At 42.3% G+C, this 15,375-nt stretch overlaps 1 non-coding gene across 1 annotated transcript; it reads right to left on the minus strand.

Moving 5' to 3' along the window:
- Nucleotides 1-224: 224 nt before the first annotated feature.
- TRNAN-GUU lies at nucleotides 225-298 on the minus strand. Its single transcript has one exon. It is a non-coding gene; the product is annotated as a tRNA-Asn (tRNA).
- Between the last annotated feature and the right edge of the window lie 15,077 nt (nucleotides 299-15,375).

The following is a 15,375-nucleotide window of genomic DNA, read 5'->3' on the forward strand; positions in this document are numbered from 1 at the left end:
ATAAAAAATCGCTAGAAGGAGTAAAATGGGTATAGATTATTGTTTTTCCTTTTTTGGGGCAAAATGTGATGCATAAATGATGTTGGTCACCAGGAATTTAAAATAAAAATAAAAAATCGCTAGAAGGAGTAAAATGGGTATAGATTATTGTTTTTCCTTTTTTGGGCAAAATTCGATGCATATATGATGTTGGTCACTAGGAATTTAAAATAAAAATGCAAAATCGCTAGAAGGAGGGCTCGAACCTCCAACCTTGTGGTTAACAGCCACACGCTCTAACCAACTGAGCTACTCCAGCTGTTTTGCTTTTAAAATTATTTACATTTATAAAACACGGCTGGACGGTGTGACAGGACAATACCTAGGTTGATTGTTACTGGTTGCAGGTTCGCACGTGACATCTTCTGGTAAGTTAATGGTTGCACGTTCACGCGTGACATCTTCTGGTAAGTTAAGCATTGTTGGGCCAAGTTTATTCCCGGACCAGCGCGTAGGTGCGGTGCACGCGTGTACTGGAGGTAACCGGACCCGTCATTCTAAAGTCTGAACCAACAACCACGTCGTCGTCGTGTATGAGGTCCGCCTCAGTTTCAGTTCGTAGAGGTGCATTTTTTCGGTGATGACTTGTTCATCTCTACTTTTCTGCTTAAAGAGACAGGGGCTTTTGAAATGGTGCAACGCTAATCCTATCACTATTAGGAAAAGGGCTATAAATAATATAGACACTAATGATGCACCTGACATGTGGTGCGCCACTACTACATAGTAATGGCGCACCATGAGTTGGTGCGTCATTAGTGTGGTAGACACTAATGGCGCATCAGACCCACGGTGCGTCATTAATAACAATTTTTTTAACTAGTAATGGCGCACCTACAACACAGTGCGTCACTATTTTTTTTTTTGCAAAACTACTAATGGCGTACCTCAAGCTGGTACGCTATTAGTAACCAGGGTTACTAATGACGTATTTGTAGGTGGTGCGCGATTAATAACCTGGGACCAGTTAGATATTTTGGACAACCACACCTACACTCTCACTTTCCCCACTTCATTCTCTCCACCTCCTCCAAGCTTGTGTCGGCTGTCTCCTCCTCCTCACCTCATTTGCACCATAGATTCATCAAAATTAAGTGGTTAAATTACCTTTTTTTGATAGGTAAGTAAGGGGAATGCTATCTTTATGTTGTAGATCTACTTTTTTTCTCCCTCGCTCCAACAACGTGCACATGCACTTTTTATGGCCTTGCTAGATCTATGTATGTTTGTGGTGTTGCATATGTTTGTGGTGTTGCATATATGTTTCTGTTTGCAGGTACCGGTATTTGAAATGCGATAGTTGCCAGTATTTTGCCGAAATGTTGATTCATTTCCGTTTCGGCGAGAATTTTGGCACTATGCATTCTTTTTGGTCCTATTTTTAGGGAAAGTCATGCCAAATTTTTTCTTGGTTCTAAAATATCGTTTTGCTCTACCCCGCAGGCGACCATGGTCCGCACGATGACCGAAGGCATCGTGAATAGGTTTTTGAGCTCCGCGAAGGCCGAGATGCTTCAAAAGAACGAGACGGAGATAAGATGTCCGTGTCGAAGATGCAAGCTGAAGAGCCTTATTGCGGACCCGGATTCCGGGCAGGTGTGGGACCACATGCTCTTGCGTGGTTTCATGGATGGCTATCGGTGGCAAGGTGATGAAGATGACTATAAAGTTGTCCATGGGGGCCAGGCAAGAAATGAGGAAGGGCAACAAGACAACCACCGCGGCGAGGGCGGGCGAGAAGACGAAGAATCTCCAGGACATGATCACGACGGTGATGCTGTACACAGTCATCATGTAGAAGACGCCGGACATGATGATGAGGAAGATCAAGACGAAGGGCATGATCATGAAGATGAAGATGCCGGAGCAGACGGCGATGGAGGCTGGGTGCAGGACCCTCATATTCAAGAGCTACTTCTCAAGCAAACGGATAACGCAAGAGCTGCCGCCCGAGAGAAAGCCAAGCTGGATCAACTGGAGATAGACGCGATTACTCCATTGTATGAAGGATGCAGGCCCGAGGATACCCGCCTGAAAGTAATGCTCATGACTCTGGAGATGAAGGTAAAACACAAAATGACCGACGCATGCTTCGACGAGAACATGTCATTCTGGCACGAACGTCTTCCCAAGGGGAACAAGTGCCCGACCAGTTTCGAGGAGGCGAAGAAAATCGTGTGTCCTCTGGATTTACCGCACGTGAGATACCATGTGTGCATGAACAATTGCATCATTTATCGGGACGAGCACGCGGAGTCTACCATATGTCCGGTGTGCAGCATCACTCGATACAAGAAGAGAAAGAAAGCTCCTCGAAAAGTGGTGTGGTACTTTCCGATCACTCCTCGTCTGCAGCGGTATTTCACGGACACTAAGGTAGCAAAGCTCCTGCGTTGGCACGCTAATAGGGAGGAGAAGAAGCGAGAAGATGACGGAAATGATCCGGAGATAAATAAAAAAGACAAGATGCTGAGTCACCCTAAGGATGCGAGCCAGTGGCAAGCGTTGAACTTCGAACACCCAGAATTTGGGGACGATCCAAGGAACATCGTGTTGGGCGCAAGCATCGATGGAGTCAATCCGTTTGGCAGCCAGAGAAGCACACATAGCACCTGGCCTGTGTTTGTGTGGATGTACAACCTTCCCCCTGGTTGTGTGATACATCCATTTTACAAGGTTTACATAAGGAGGGAGAATGCTGGCAGCTGGAATTCTGGGCTGGAAAAGGAGCAAATATTAGAGACCTATTCTGCGCAACTCCAAAAGTCCTAAAACTCCACGGAACATCTTGAAATAAATAAAGAAAAATCCTCGCCAAAGATGAAGGCCAGGGGGCCCACACTCTGCTCACGAGGGTTGGGGGTGCCCCCCTCCTAGGGCGCGCCCCCTACCTCGTGGGCCCCCTGGTGGCTCTCCGACGTCCATCTTCTCCTATATGAAGTCTTTCGATGAGAAAAAAATAAGAGGAACTTTTCGGGACGAGACTCCGCCGCCACGAGGCGGAACCTTGGCGGAACCAATCTAGAGCTCCGGTAGAGCTGTTCTGCCGGGGATACTTCCCTCCGGAAGGGGAAAATCATCACCATCGTCATCACCAACGCTCCTCTCATCGGGAGAGGGCAATCTCCATCAACATCTTCACCAGCACCATCTCATCTCCAAACCCTAGTTCATCTCTTGTATCCAATTCTTGTCTCAAAGTCTGGGATTGGTGCTAGTAGGTTGCTAGTAGTGTTGATTACTCCTTGTAGTTGATGCTAGTTGGTTTATTTGGTGGAAGATCATATGTTCAGATCCTATATGCATATTATTACCCCTCTGATATGCTTTGTGAGTAATTACGTTTGTTTCTGAGGACAAGGAAGAAGTCTTGCTATTAGTAGTCATGTGAATTTGGTATTCGTTTGATATTTTGATAAGATGTATGTTATCTAGCCTCTAGTGGTGTTATGTGAACATCGACTACATAACACTTCACCATTATTTGAGCCTAGAGGAAGGCATTGGGAAGTAATAAGTAGATGATGGGTTTCTAGAGTGACAGAAGCTTAAACCCTAGTTTATGCGTTGCTTTGTAAGGGGCTGATTTGGATCCACATGTTTCATGCTATGGTTAGGTTTACCTTAATACTTTTGTTGTAGTTGCGGATGCTTGCAATAGAGGTTAATCATAAGTGGGATGCTTGTTCAAGTAAGAACAGCACCCAAGCACCAGTCCACCCACATATCAAATTATCAAAGTATCGAACGTGAATCATATGAACGTGATGAAAACTAGCTTGACGATGTTCCCATGTGTCCTCGGGAGCGCTTTTCCTATTATAAGAGTTTGTTCCGGCTTGTCCTTTGCTATAAAAAGGATTGGGCCACCTTGCTGCACTTTATTTACTTTTGTTACTTTTGCTCGTTACAATTTATCTTATCACAAAACTATCTGTTACCACTTATTTCAGTACTTGCAGAGAATACCTTGTTGAAACTGCTTATCATTTCCTTCTGCTCCTCGTTGGGTTCGACACTCTTACTTATCGAAAGGACTACGATAGATCCCCTATACTTGTGGGTCATCGAGACTCTTTTCTGGCGCTGTTGCCGGGGAGTGTAGCGCCTTTGGTAGGTGGAATTTGGTAAGGAAAAATTTATATAGTGTGCTGAAATTTACTGTCACTTGTTACTATGGAAAGTAATTCTCTGAGGGGCTTGTTCGGGGTATCTTCACCCCGTCCAGTAGAGCAAAGAGTTGCTCCTCAACCTACTGAACCTATTGAAAATGAAACTCCTTTTGAATTTCCTTCGGGTATGATGGAAAAACTGCTAGCTAACCCTTTTACAGGAGATGGAACAAAGCATCCTGATGAGCACTTAATATATGTGGATGAAGTTTGTGGATTATTTAAGCTTGCAGGTATACCCGATGATGTTGCTAAGAAGAAGGTCTTCCCTTTATCTTTGAAGGGAGACACATTGATATGGTATAGGCTATGTGATGATATGAGATCATGGAACTATAAAAGATTGAAGTTGGAATTTCATCAAAAATATTACCCTATGCATCTTGTTCATCGTGATCGCAATTATATATATAATTTCTGGCCTCGCGAAGGAGAAAGCATCGCTCAAGCTTGGGGGAGGCTTAAATCAATGTTATATTCATGCCCCAATCATGAGCTCTTGAGAGAAATAATTATGCAAAGTTTTTATGCTCGGCTTTCTCATAATAATCAAACCATGATCGATACTTCTTGTGCTGGCTCTTTTATGATGAAGACTATTGAATTCAGATGGAATTTATTGGATAGGATTAAACGCAACTCTGAAGATTGGGACCTCGACGAAGGTAAGGAGTCAGGTATGACACCTAAGTTTGATTGTGTTAAATCTTTTATGGACACCGATATTTTCCGTAAGTTTAGCACTAAATATGGACTTGACTCTGAGATAGTAGCTTCTTTCTGTGAATCTTTTACTACTTATGTTGATCTCCCTAAGGAGAAGTGGTTTAAATATCATCCTCCCATAGAAGTAAAAGTAGCTGCACCTATTAAAGTTGAAGAAAAGACTGTCACTTATAATGATCCCATTGTTCCTACTTCTTATGTTGAGAAACCACCTTTCCCTGTTAGAATAAAGGATCATGCTAAAGCTTCAACTGTTGTTCGTAAAAGCAATATTAGAACTTATACAGCCCCTGAGCAAGTTAAAGTAGAACCTAATATTGCTATTGTCAAAGATCTCTTGTCTGATAATATTGATGGGCATGTTATTCAGTTCGAAGGTGAAACTGCTAGAATTGCTAAACCGTGTGCTAAAGATAAACATAGACCTGTGGTAGGCGTGCGTGTTATTTCTGTTAAAATAGGAGATCATTTTTATCATGGCTTATGTGATATGGGTGCGAGTGCTAGTGTTATACCGCATACTTTATATGAAGAAATTAAGAATGAAATTGCACCTGCTGAGTTAGAAGGTATTGATGTCACAATTAAACTTGCCAATAGAGATACTATTTCACCAATTGGAATTGTTAGAGATGTTGAAGTCTTGTTTGGGAAAACTAAATATCCTGCTGATTTTCTTGTTCTTACTTCTCCGCAAGATAGCTTTTGTCCTATTATATTTGGTAGACCCTTCTTGAACACTGTTAATGCTAGGATAGATTGCGAAAAGAATGTTGTTACTATTTTCTTGGATGATATGGTTCATGAGTTTAATTTCTCTAAATTTAGTAAACAACATCGTGAGGAAGAATTACCTAGTAAGGATGAAATTATTGGTCTTGCTTCTATTGCCGTACCTCCTAGTGATCCTCTAGAACACCATTTGCTAGACCATGAAAATGATATGTTCATGAATGAAAGAAGGGAAATAGATGAAGTATTCTTTAAACAGGAACCTATTCTGCAACACAATTTGCCTGTTGAAATTTTAGGGGATCCTCCTCCACCCAAGGATGATCCCGTGTTTGAGCTTAAACCATTGCCTGATAATCTTAAATATGCTTATCTTGATGAAAAGAAGATATATCCTATTATTATTAGTGCTAACCTTTCAGAGCATGAAGAAGAAAGATTATTGAAAAATTTGAGGAAGCATCGTGCTGCTATTGGATATACTCTTGCTGATGTAAAGGGCATTACTCCCACTCTATGTCAACATAAAATAAATTTGGAAGCAGATGCCAAACCAGTTCGTGATCCTCAACGACATTTGAATCCTAAAATGAAAGAAGTGGTAAGAAAAGAAATACTCAAGCTTCTGGAGGCAGGTATAATTTATCCCGTTGCTGATAGTCAGTGGGTAAGTCCTGTCCATTGTGTCCCTAAGAAGGGAGGTATTATTGTTGTTCCTAATGATAAAGATGAATTGATTCCACAAAGAATTATTACAGGTTGTAGGATGGTAATTGATTTCCGTAAATTAAATAAGGCTACTAAGAAAGATCATTACCCCTTACCTTTTATTGATCAAATGCTAGAAAGATTATGCAAACATACACACTATTGCTTTCTAGATGGTTATTCTAGTTTCTCTCAAATACTTGTGTCGGCTAGAGATCAATCAAAGACTACTTTTACATGCCCTTTTGGTACTTTTGCTTATAGACATATGCCTTTTGGTTTATGTAATGCACCTGCTACCTTTCAAAGATGCATGATGGCTATATTCTCTGACTTTTGTGAAAAGATTTGTGAGGTTTTCATGGACGACTTTTCCGTCTATGGTTCCTCTTTTGATGATTGCTTGAGAAATAATGATCGAGTTTTGCAGAGATGTGAAGAAACTAATCTTGTCTTGAATTGGGAAAAGTGCCACTTTATGGTTAATGAAGGTATTGTCTTGGGGCATAAAGTTTCTGAAAGAGGTATTGAAGTTGATAAAGCCAAGGTCAATGCTATTGAAAAGATGCCATGTCCCAAGGACATCAAAGGTATAAGAAGTTTCCTTGGTCACGCCGGTTTTTACAGGAGGTTCATTAAGGACTTCTCAAAAATTTCTCGGCCTCTGACTAATTTATTGCAAAAAGATATACCATTTGACTTTGATGATGATTGTGTAGAAGCATTTGAAATACTTAAGAAAGCATTAGTCTCTGCACCTGTTGTTCAGCCACCTGATTGGAATTTACCTTTTGAAATTATGTGTGATGCTAGTGATTATGCTGTAGGTGCTGTTCTAGGACAAAGAGTTGATAAGAAATTAAATGTTATTCATTATGCTAGTAAGACTCTAGACAATGCTCAAAGAAATTATGCTACTACTGAAAAAGAGTTTTTAGCAGTTGTATTTGCTTGTGATAAGTTCAGACCTTATATTGTTGATTCTAGAGTAACTATTCACACTGATCATGCTGCTAATAAATACCTTATGGAAAAGAAAGATGCTAAACCTAGACTTATTAGATGGGTTCTCTTGCTACAAGAATTTGATTTGCATATTGTTGATAGAAAGGGAGCTGAGAACCCCGTTGCGGACAACTTGTCTAGGTTAGAGAATGTTCTTGATGACTCACTACCTATTAATGATAGCTTTCCTGATGAACAATTAAATGTTATAAGTACTTCTCGTAGTACTCCATGGTATGCTGATTATGCTAATTATATTGTTGCTAAGTTTATACCACCTAGCTTCACAAAATAGCAAAAGAAAAAGTTTTTCCATGATTTAAGACATTACTTTTGGGATGATCCACATCTTTATAAAGAAGGAGTAGATGGTGTTATTAGACATTGTGTACCTGAGCATGAACAGGAACAGATCCTACGCAAGTGTCACTCCGAGGCTTATGGAGGACACCACGCTGGAGATAGAACTGCACATAAGGTATTACAATCTGGTTTTTGTTGGCCTACTCTCTTCAAGGATGCCTGTAAGTTTGTCTTGTCTTGTGATGAATGTCAAAGAATTGGTAATATTAGTAGACGTCAAGAAATGCCTATGAATTATTCACTCATTATTGAACCATTTGATGTTTGGGGCTTTGATTATATGGGACCTTTTCCCGCCTCTAATGGATATACACATATTTTAGTTACTGTTGACTACGTTACTAAGTGGGTAGAAGCTATTCCAACTAGTAGTGCTGATCATAACACTTGTATTAAAATGCTTAAAGAAGTTATTTTTCCAAGGTTTGGAGTCCCTAGATATTTAATGACTGATGGTGGTTCACACTTTATTCATGGTGCTTTCCGTAAAATGCTTGCTAAATATGATGTTAATCATAGAGTTGCATCTCCTTATCACCCACAGTCTAGTGGTCAAGTAGAGCTTAGCAATAGAGAGCTCAAACTAATTTTGCAAAAGACTGTTAATAGGTCTAGAAAGAATTGGTCCAAGAAACTTGATGATTCATTATGGGCTTATAGAACTGCATACAAAAATCCTATGGGTATGTCTCTGTATAAAATGGTTTATGGAAAAGCATGACACTTACCTCTCGAACTAGAACATAAGGCATATTGGGCTATTAAAGAGCTCAACTATGATTTTAAACTTGCCGGTGAGAAGAGGTTATTTGATATAAGCTCACTTGATGAATGGAGAACCCAAGCTTATGAAAATGCCAAGTTGTTTAAAGAAAAAGTTAAAAGATGGCATGACAAAAGGATACAAAAGCGTGAGTTTAATGTAGGTGATTATGTATTGCTATACAACTCTCATTTAAGATTTTTTGCAGGCAAACTTCTCTCTAAATGGGAAGGCCCCTATGTTATCGAAGAAGTCTATCGTTCTGGTGCCATAAAGATCAACAACTTCGAAGGCACAAATCCGAAGGTGGTAAACGGTCAAAGAATCAAACATTATATCTCAGGTAATCCCATAAATGTTGAAACCAATATTATTGAAACCGTAACACCGGAGGAATACATAAGGGACACTTTCCGGAACGTTTCAGACTCCAAAAAGGAATAGGTATGTGGTACGGTAAGTAAACCGACTCCAAAACAATTTTTAAGGCAATATTTCTCCATTTTGGAATATTTAGAAAAATAGAAAAATAAGTAGCAGTCCGGGAAGGACACGAGGGCCCCACGAGGGTGGTGGGCGCGCCCTACCCCTCTGGGCGCGCCCCCCTACCTCGTGAGCACCTCGTGTGCCTTCCGGACTCCGTTTTCTTGCACGTTACATATTTTGGTCGGTAAAAATTCATTATATAACCTCCCGAAGGTTTTGACTCCCGTATCACGCAAACCTCCTCTGTTCTTGTTTCGATCTGTTTTCTGTCAGGGTTTTCCAAACTAGGCATCATGTCGTCTCCCTCCTCCAACAATGGTGACAACGATGCTTGGCTAATGAAGATAGATCTAAAGAGGGAAGAACCCACGAGGGTCAACAAGGATGAAAGGATCAAGAAGGCCACGGAGGATCAAGCTCCGGCAGCAAAATACATCCTTTAACTTGATCATAACCTTCTTACCCCAACTGAGATCGAAGCTTTCAAGACGATTGAGTTAGCTCGTATACAAAACAAGTATCTCACACAAGAAAATATTTTGTTGAAGGAGCATATTGTCGCACTCAAGGGCATTATTCGCAAGCTGGAGGACCTCTTACGCTCGATGTGCGATTACCCGTCACGTCCACCTTCTTCACCGACAAAGGAGATATAATCACATGGGTATGGGAACTCCCCTTGGCAACTGCCAAGCTTGGGGGAGGTGCCCGGTATCGTATCACAATCAGAACTCCTATCCTTATCATTTTTCTTAGTTCGATCATATTAGTAGTATCTTGATCTAGTAGAATAAAGTTTATGGCATGATCTAGTTTTGAGTTTTGCTTTACGATCTCTCTTTGTAATCGAGTCCATGAGTTAAACATAATAAAGATTAGTGTTGAGTCAAGGGCTTGATTATTTTGCCATGATCTTGGGTGAATAGAAGAAAAGAGAAAAATAATAAAAAGAAACAAAGAGTTCATATTGATCTTATTGAGAGTAATGACTTCACATAGAAAGAGTATGATGATTAAAAGTTGTTGGGAGTTGGCAGACATAGCTTTGGTCATTGTTGCAATTAATAGGAAGTAATAAGGAAAGAGAGGTTTTCACATATAGATATATTATCATTGATATCTTTTATGATTGGGAGCACTCATTAAAATATGACATGCTAAAGAGTTGATGTTGGACAAGGAAGACAACGTAATGAGTTATGTCTTTCTTATATCTGAGATAAAGTATGTTGTCATGGATCCTCTAACTTGTTGAGCTTGCCTTTCCCCCTCATGCTAGCCAAATTCTCAGCACCAAGTAGAAATACTACTTGTGCTTCCAAATACCCTTAAACCAGTTTTGCCATGAGAGTCCATCGTATCTACCTATGGATTGAGTAAGATCCTTCAAGTAAGTTGTCATCGGTGCAAAGCAATAAAAAATGCTCTAAATATGTATGATTGATTGGTGTGGGAGAAATAAGCTTTATACGATCTTGTGATGTGGAAGTAATAAAAGCGACAGACTGCATAATAAAGGTTCATATCACAAGGGGCAATATAAAGTGACATTCTTTCGCATTGAGATTTTATGCATCCAACCATAAAAGCGCATGGCAACCTCTGCTTCCCTTTGCGAAGGGCCTATCCTTTATTAGTATCTTCTACCTTATGCAAGAGTCATGGTGATCTTCACCTTTCCTTTTTCATTTTATCCTTCGGCAAGCTCAGCATGTTGGAAAGAACATGATATATATATCTAATTGGATGTAGGGGAGCATGAACCATTATTGTTGACATTACCCTTGAGGTAAAAGGTTGTGGGGCAAAACTATAAGCCCCTATCTTTCTCCGTGTCCGATTAAAACTCCATAACCACAAGTATTGCGTGAGTGTTAGCAATTATGGAGGACTAAATGATAGTTGAGTATGTGGACTTTCTTTTTAGCTCTGACATAGACTCTTTCCGATGTTATGATAAATTGCAATTGCTTCAATGACTGAGATTATAGTTTGTCGGAGCCCAATAAGGTTTATGATTTATACTTTTGCATTGTGAATAGATCATCACTTGAACATAAGTAATCATATGACAATATATATATATGTTGCTGTTATGAGAATAATCATGATGCCTTCATGTCCGTATTTTATTTTTATCGACGCCTCTACCTCTAAACATGAGGACATATTTATTGTTATTGGCTTTTCGCTTGAGGACAAGCGAGGTCTAAGCTTGGGGGAGTTGATACGTCCATTTGCATCATGCTTTTATATCGATATTTATTGCATTATGGACTGTTATTTCACTTTATGTCATGATACTTATGGCTATTCTCTCTTATTTTACAAGGTTTACATAAGGAGGGAGAGAATGCCGACAGCTGGAGTTCTGGGCTGGAAAAGGAGCAAATATTAGAGACCTATTCTGCGCAACTCCAAAAGTCCTGAAACTCCACGGAACATCTTAAAATAAATAAAGAAAAATCCTCGCCAAAGATGAAGGCCAGGGGGCCCACACCCTGCTCACGAGGGTGGGGGGCGCACCCCCCTCCTAGGGCGTGCCCCCTACCTCGTGGGCCCCCTGGTGGCTCTCCGACGTCCATCTTCTCCTATATGAAGTCTTTTGATGAGAAAAAATAAGAGGAACTTTTCAGGACGAGACTCCGCCGCCACGAGGTGGAACCTTGGCAGAACCAATCCAGAGCTCCGGCAGAGCTGTTCTGCCGGGGATACTTCCCTCCGGGAGGGGGAAATCATCACCATCGTCATCACCAATGCTCCTCTCATCGGGAGAAGGCAATCTCCATCAACATCTTCACCAACACCATCTCATCTCCAAACCCTAGTTCATCTCTTGTATCCAATTCTTGTCGCAAAGTCCGGGATTGGTGCTAGTAGGTTGCTAGTAGTGTTGATTACTCCTTGTAGTTGATGCTAGTTGGTTTATTTGGTGGAAGATCATATGTTCAGATCCTATATGCATATTATTACCCCTCTGATATGCTTTGTGAGTAATTACGTTTGTTCCTGAGGACAAGGGAGAAGTCTTGCTATTAGTAGTCATGTGAATTTGGTATTCGTTTGATATTTTGATAAGATGTATGTTGTCTAGCCTCTAGTGGTGTTATGTGAACGTCGACTACATAACACTTCACCATTATTTGGGCCTAGAGGAAGGCATTGGGAAGTAATAAGTAGATGATGGGTTGCTAGAGTGACAGAAGCTTAAACCCTAGTTTATGCGTTGCTTCGTAAGGGGCTGATTTGGATCCACATGTTTCATGCTATGGTTAGGTTTACCTTAATACTTTTGTTGTAGTTGCGGATGCTTGCAATAGAGGTTAATCATAAGTGGGATGCTTGTTCAAGTAAGAACAGCACCCAAGCACCGGTCCACCCACATATCAAATTATCAAAGTATCGAACGCGAATCATACGAACGTGATGAAAACTAGCTTGACGATATTCCCATGTGTCCTCGGGAGCGCTTTTCCTGTTATAAGAGTTTGTTCCGGCTTGTCCTTTGCTATAAAAAGGATTGGGCCACCTTGCTGCACTTTATTTACTTTTGTTACTTGTTGCTCGTTACAATTTATCTTATCACAAAACTATCTGTTACCACTTATTTCAGTACTTGCAGAGAATACCTTGCTGAAAACCACTTATCATTTCCTTCTGCTCCTCGTTGGGTTCGACACTCTTACTTATCAAAAGGACTACGATAGACCCCCTATACTTGTGGGTCATCATTGCGCATGAAGAGGAAGTACATTCACATGAGTATGCTAATTGAAGGGCCGAAACAACTAGGGAACGATATCAATCTGTATCTGGGGCTGCTGAAAGAGGAGCTAGACACATTGTGGAAAACGCCAGCCAATACGTGGGACGCCGCAGAGAAAGAATATTTCCCTATGAGAGCCGCACTGCTCACGATGGTGCATGACTATCTCGGTTACGGATATCTCGTAGGGCAGGTGGTCCACGGATTTTCTGGATGCGTCAGGTGCATGGATGACACAACGTATCACCAGCTAGATAGAGATCCCGGGTCTTTGAAAACCGTGTTCATGGGACATCGAAGGTGCCTTCGTGATGATGACCCGTGGAGAAAACGCAAGGATCTGTTCGATGGTGAAACCGAACCCCGAAGGCGCCCGCGTACGAGGAGCGGCGAGGAAATAGACGACCTGTTGAAAAATTGGAAAGATTGCCCACTGCCGGGAAAGAAGCAAAAGGCGCCAGAGCCGAGAAAGAAGCGAAATGCGCCAGAGCCGCTGCTGAAGGTATGGAAAACAAGGTCTTTTTTCTGGGATGTGTCGTACTGGAAGATCCATCGTGTGCCTCACAGCCTTGATGTCATGCATATCACGAAGAACGTGTGCGAGAGTCTGCTTGGTACCCTGCTCAACATGCCAGAGAGGACCAAAGATGGGCCGAAAGCAAGGGCAGACTTGAAATCAATGGGCATCAGGGAGGAGCTTCACGCTAATGATGATGATGATGAGGCGAAGCAGGATACAGAAAGTCGTCGCAAAGGCAAAAAGGCCAAGAAGACCGAAAATGACTACCCTCCCGCGTGCTTCACTCTAAGTCAGGAGGAGATCGAGCAGTCTTTCACCTGCCTCGTAGGAGTAAAACTTCCTTATGGTTACGCGGAGAAGATAAGCAGATACCTAGACCCAGCGAAGCAGAAGTTCAGCGGGATGAAGTCTCACGACTATCACGTGCTGATGATGCAGATACTTCCAGTTGCAATCCGTGGGATCATGGACGCGCACGTCCGTGAAACACTATTTGGCCTATGCAACTTTTTCGACGTCATCTCTCAGAAGTCGGTTGGCGTGAGGCAACTCAGAAGGCTACATGAAGAGATCGTGGTGATACTATGCGAGCTTGAGATGTACTTCCCGCCCGTATTCTTCGATGTTATGGTGCATCTGCTGGTCCATATCATGGAGGATATCATCCAACTCGGGCCGACGTTCCTGCACAGCATGATGCCGTTCGAAAGGATGAATGGTGTCATCAAAGGATACGTTCGCAACATGTCACGTCCAGAGGGAAGCATAGCCAGGGGCTTTCTGACCGAAGAGTGCATCTTCTACTGCACAAATTATTTAGGCATCGAGAACCCCGTTGGTCTACCCGTCAACAGGCACCTCGGCAGGCTCGCTAGATGGGGTCACCGTGAGGGTCACCGCGAAATGCATGTCGACTTTGAGGGTCGACTCGCCGACTTTGAAAGAGCAAACCTAGTCGCGCTACAACACATAGACGTGGTCGATCCTTGGGTGGTAGAGCACAAAACCTTTATTGAGAAGACGTACAATGACCGAGGCCAACAGAGGACGGACGGAGATATAATCAAAGAGCAGAACTCATGTTTCACGCGTTGGTTCAAGCAGAAGCTTCTGTCGTACCCTTTACAACTCATATTCGCCTTGTCACAGGGCGCCGAGCACAACCTGATGACCTATGAGGCGTACGATATCAACGGCTACACATTTTACACCGAGGACAAGGACATGAAGAGAGATGGTTATCAGAACTCCGGGGTAACGATGGAATCCTACACTGGTAACGACAAGGACAGATACTACGGAAGAATCGAGGAGATCTGGGAGCTGAGCTACGCTGGAGAGAAGGTCCCGATGTTCCGTGTCAGATGGGCCAAGAGCGTCCTAAAAGAAGACCGGTATTTCACCACCATGGTTATACCCGAAGCCAAATCCAAGACCGCGGGCGCAAATGTCACTGTGAAAAATGAGCCATGGGTACTGACTTCTCAAGTGGACCAATGCTTCTTCATTATCGACCCGTCAAAGCCCAGTCGTGTTGTCGTGAGGAGAGGCAAAAGGAAGATCATCAGAATGGATGGAGTCGCCAATGAGCAAGACTTTGACAAGTACGGCGACCCGAAGATGGAACATGACGACGACGATGAAGTAGCAGCATACACCACAAGAAGAAGCAGGACCACCCTACCTAAAGGACGTCCATTCCACAGAAGAACTCCATTTGCGAAAAAGAAGGGCAAGAAGATTGTGAACAGATAGCTAGCTAAGATCGATTGTATTTAAATCGTAGTCTTCATTTCTCGATTGTATTTCATGGGCACTTTTTGATATCATGAATATTTTTAAATTTCATGGGCACTTTTTGAATTCATGAATATTTTTTCAAATTTGATGATATTTTTTCATATTCAATATGAAAAATATTGAATATTCATGAGGACACTCGATCTCGACCCCCCTCCATCTCGATCGCTATCCCCCTTGCCAGATCCCCCTTGCCGCTGAGCACCCCCCGCACTCTCCCCCTGCTCCACCGCTGCCGACGACCCCCCGCACCCTCCCCCGCTCCACCGCTGCCGACGACCGACCGCACCCTCCC

Source organism: Triticum dicoccoides, chromosome 2A (genome assembly GCF_002162155.2).
Source record: "Triticum dicoccoides isolate Atlit2015 ecotype Zavitan chromosome 2A, WEW_v2.0, whole genome shotgun sequence".
Classification (NCBI taxonomy): Eukaryota; Viridiplantae; Streptophyta; class Magnoliopsida; order Poales; family Poaceae; genus Triticum; species Triticum dicoccoides.